This window comes from Corvus brachyrhynchos, unplaced genomic scaffold (assembly GCF_000691975.1).
Source record: "Corvus brachyrhynchos isolate BGI_N302 unplaced genomic scaffold, ASM69197v1 scaffold83, whole genome shotgun sequence".
NCBI lineage: Eukaryota > Metazoa > Chordata > Aves > Passeriformes > Corvidae > Corvus > Corvus brachyrhynchos.
Genome location: NW_008238464.1, coordinates 10289987 through 10294128, shown reverse-complemented (window position 1 = coordinate 10294128; position 4142 = coordinate 10289987). Strand labels below are relative to the sequence as shown.

The 4142-nt window shown below is 37.6% G+C and overlaps 1 long non-coding RNA gene across 1 annotated transcript in view; it reads left to right on the top strand.

Annotated features, from left to right (window-relative positions):
* The first annotated feature begins 6 nt into the window (after positions 1-6).
* Positions 7-4142, top strand: part of LOC108447381 — a 9007-nt gene continuing 4871 nt past the window's right edge. The window contains exons 1-2 of the long non-coding RNA XR_001862927.1: positions 7-112; positions 3116-3274. This is a non-coding gene — a long non-coding RNA (uncharacterized LOC108447381). The remainder of the gene's footprint in view (positions 113-3115; positions 3275-4142) is intronic.

Sequence of the window (4142 nt, the reverse complement as noted above, 5' to 3'; positions counted from 1 at the left end):
CCCCCTTCTGCCAGCTCCCAGTGGCTGAAAACCCCTCCACTGTCCCAGTCTCTCCTGCTGTCTCCAGAATGACAGAAGCTTCAGTGGCAACAGCAGCTGGAGAAGCTGAAAGGTGTGTATGATGTTTCATTTATACTCTTATTTTTATTGTAAAACATGGCTCTGGTGGGTTGACTTTGGCTGGATGCCAGGTGTCTACCAAGCTATTCTATCATGCCCCTCGTCAGCAGGACAGGATGGAAGAAATAAGATGAAAAAATCATGGGTCAAAGTAAAGGCAGTTTAATAAAGTGGAAGCAAAGTTTGCACATGCAGAAACAAAGGAAAACAGTAGATGTACTTTCTACCTCCCATCAACAACTGGTGTCAGTCCGTTCCTCAGGAGGTAAGGCTTCAGTATACATAGTGGTTTCTCCAGAAGATAAACAAAAATAATGAGTGCTCCTACTCTTCCTACTTTTTTCTCTTAGCTTTTATATCTGAGTAGATATCACATGGAATGGAATGTCCCTTTTGGTAAGTTTGAGTCAGCTGTACTGGCTACATACCCTCCCAAAATCTTGTCCACATCCAGCCTACTGGTAAGGGGGGAATATTGGAGAGACAGCTCTGATGCTGCCCAGCAGTTCATAAACACTGGTATTTTATTAGCTCCTTTCTAGCTGTTAATGCAAAGCACAGCACTGTGAGAGCTGCTGTGAGGAATATTATTTCAGCCAGACCAAATACAACTGCTTATTCAATCTTCTCTGTTTGAAACTCTCTCCAATTTTAACTCAAAAAGTTTTAAAACACTACCAAGTGTAGAAATAATGCCATAAAACCTTTTGATCACATTTAGGAGAGACTCAATTTACTAAAACCCCAGTTTTTGTATGTGGGTAGATGTATTTTTGTGCTTGTCAAATAGTACAGTGTGCTGGAAAGGCTAAACCATTGGCAAATTTGGATTCACAGACCTGTGTATCTCTGGAATACTGAGGAGAAGAAAAGAGGAAACACGAAAAAAAGATAAAAGCACCCCCACCCAGAAAAGATAGGAAATAAGTAATAGCATAGAGATACCACAGGCTAGATATATAAGGAGCCCATCTTGATACCAATTATTTGAATTACTTGTGTTGTAATCTTCAACCTACTCATCTTGAAAGCTGAAGAAAATTTCTGTGTATATATAGTTAATACAGCTATAAATTCAACCAAAGCTGAAGGTAGTATCTTTGGTTATTTATTTTCTAACTAAATCAGGGAAAGTTTTCAGTGTAACTATTTTACTTTCTACCAATAAAACCAAACCTTCTTTTGACAGGATGTAGGTTTGAACAAATGGTTTCAATTGTTTGATTACCTGTATTTTTAATTAAAGGAAGTCTGTGTCTCTTGGTTGTTTTCATTGTTGTTTTGTTTGCTTTCTTGGGGTCAGTTCTTTTTTATGTTTGGTTTTATTTGGGTTTTTTAAGAGAAATTATGAGAAGATGGGAAACCACATGACCTTTATACAAATTCATGTGCCGTCTGATTTGAACAAATAACTGAAGGGGGAGAGAAGAGGAAAAAAAATTGTATTTCCCCTTTTTTTTCTTAGCTTTTCTCCCCTAGGGAGAGTTCTGGTCAAAACACAGTATCCTGAGCTACCAGTCACAGGTATGCCACCAGTATCAAATAACAGTGATCTAATCTAGTCTGGTCCCAGAAACTCACAAATTACAAACATATGAACTACTTCCAGAAGCCAGGAGAGTCAATTGCCAAATTTTGCTTGTTCTTTTCTCTGCAGAGAACAAGGTGTCCAGCACAGCCAGGGTACCAGCCCATGGCAAAGACATATCCAGTTTCTTCTGCTAGTCTAAGGAATTACAGTCCAAACATTTTGACATACAAGTCTGTTATCAAAAACAATGTCGTACAGTTGTGCACAGCCATAAGAACCTTAAAGAAATAACCCAATACTGCTAAAGTTAAATGTTAGACATATCTGACAGGGAAAAATTATTCCTACACTTCTTAGGGTTTATCATTCTTACCTTCAGGTAGTCCCAAAGTTTGCTGCAATTTATTTAAAGTGGTCAAAATTAGATGCATGCATTTGTATATTGACTTTCTTACTATTTCACATTTTTCTATTCCTGTTTCACACTCCTCTTCATTCTGACTTGGTGAGTATTTGTTTCTTCAGGGCCATTTTCCTGACACCAGGTATTCAGTTCACAGAATGACAGTGCTCAAGGCATTTGTGATGTGAGCCAGATGCTACAAAATCAAGACGATGCTGTGGATTTTTCCAGGATTCTGTATTCTGTGCAGCAGCCGATCTCTATCTTAATAACCTTCCAGGATTTCTGCTAAGCTTCAAATCCCTTCTCAATAAAGGTGCTTATACAAAGCTTCAGCAGTCACTTTAGTGTTTCAGCTCTCAGTGTACAAAACCTTATGTGCAAATCCATGTACAGTTTTTTATTGCCGTTCATTGACTTTCTTTCCCTGGCACCATTATCTCTAAAAGAAAGTGTCTGAACTGTTTTCTGTTTCCATCTCCCAGACCAAAACAGTCTGTTTCAGACACAAAGCTAGCAGAATACCACAGTAGTCACTTAGCAGGAGTAGAATGGCCTGATTTGGATCTCTGCCTGCCTCAAGACACTTAATTTAATTTCACCATTTGCATTTTTTACCAGACAGTAATGAAAAGAACAGCCCTTCAAAGGAAAGGTTATTGTGCTGAAATTAAAGAAGTCAAAGTGCATGTCGAAGTTGCCTTTTTTAATACAGATATAAGCATTTACACTGAATACATGTTATAAGTAGTGTGTGTCCCTATCATATATTTAAAGAGAGAAAATGAGATGTTATTCTGGTTTACAGCTTATTTATACACATATGTAAAACTATTTTATTTCCATAATTTTAACATTTAATTGTTTCTCTGTCTTTATGCAGCAGTTTTTAGAGTTACACTTTTTAATTTAGAGCAGTGTTTTGCAGTTAATCTCTCCAGTAATCTTCATCAACAATAAAAGCAGCTTTAAAGAAGATCCTATGCTGTTTTGGAAAATATGGTGAGATAGCACTGTGTATTGACCTGTGGTTAAAGTTAAAATTGAAAACTGTGTTTTAGGTTTGCTGATTCATCTCCCTCCACTTGATAAACCTGACAGCTGTATTTGGAGGTTGATGTGAGTTTCCATCAATGCTTTGTGGACAACCAAAGGTATGACAACTTCCAAATTTTTCGTTCTATGGGACTCAGGATTAGGTAGAAAAGCCAAACTTCAAGGTAAGTAGTCTCTGCTTTTCTAAGTGATTTAAGTATCTTTAAATCATCTTCTTGTTTAGCAGGATTGTGAAACCATTGTGAAAGCTTATTATTCATTCTGTGAAAGCCTTTTCCCTCTAACTGTGTGCTCTCAACCTCAATTGTTCTTATACCTTTTTATTTTACATTGTGCACCTGTCTGGGGCATAAAATTATCATCCATCCTGACATTACCTATATCTTTTAAACATTTTATGTTCCCGTTAAGGCATAACATCTTACATTTTGTCCCTTGGGCAGTATCAATACAGATTATGTTGAATTTCTAATCTGAAATTATCCTTGAATTCTTGAAGAAACACGAAAGAGGAAGATATTTTGTAGCCACATCTCAGTGTTAAAGGGGATAGCCTACCGTCATGGAAACATTTAGAAAGGGAGACCTCCTTGCTTTCTGGGTTATCTGCAAATGCAGCAGGCTTGGGGGCCACTAGGCTTCCCCATGTTGGTCGGTATATTATCTGTCTGTCTGAATCCCTGGGAGACCTTCACAGACAATATTTTAGAGTAACCAATTTGATGCTATAAGTCTGGCAAGGTACCAGATGCACAAACAGCATGTCTGCATGGTAAGTCTGGTCCCATAACAATCCCAGATGCACAAATAGGGTGATTTATTGATTGTGGTGACAGAACAAGGTTCAGAAATGGCTGTTGATAAATGCATTGGTATCAGAAAGCATAGGTAGTAGTACTACCATGGAATAAAGATGGATTATTTAATCCACTGGGATATTTTCACCGGTATTAATTCCTTAATTTTAATATCATTCTCTGACCCTCTTTCCCCAAAATGTTCTACAAATGCAACGAAGAGAACAACCTGCTG